The sequence below is a fragment of the Populus euphratica genome, unplaced genomic scaffold, assembly GCF_000495115.2.
Source record: "Populus euphratica unplaced genomic scaffold, PopEup_1.0 scaffold1691.1, whole genome shotgun sequence".
Classification (NCBI taxonomy): domain Eukaryota; kingdom Viridiplantae; phylum Streptophyta; class Magnoliopsida; order Malpighiales; family Salicaceae; genus Populus; species Populus euphratica.
The window spans coordinates 8,563-8,931 of record NW_011501532.1 but is presented as its reverse complement, the minus strand read 5'-3'; positions in this window follow the sequence as shown (position 1 = coordinate 8,931).

Genomic DNA, 369 nt, shown 5'->3' with positions numbered 1-369 from the left:
TTATCTTATTCGATTAATGTTAATACTTGTAAATCTTGTCAAGCATTCATGATTATAACTTATGTTAACAACAAATCAAGTTCCTTCCATAGCTTAGGTGTCAGTTATACCATATAGTATGGGCTATGAGAGTGTCAAGTATTTGTTGTACCAAGTGTTATATAACATAAATCTAAATTAGTCATTTAACAAGCAAAGTATTAAAGAGTGAACAAGATAACAAATACAAAACATGTTAGTATCAAACATTAAAGTCCATATTAAGTTTACATTATATTTATTCTTACACTATTAGTATAATCTTTTCATATTGACATAACAAACTTACCTAAACATAATGAAAGATAGAAAAATAAATAAACAAAATAA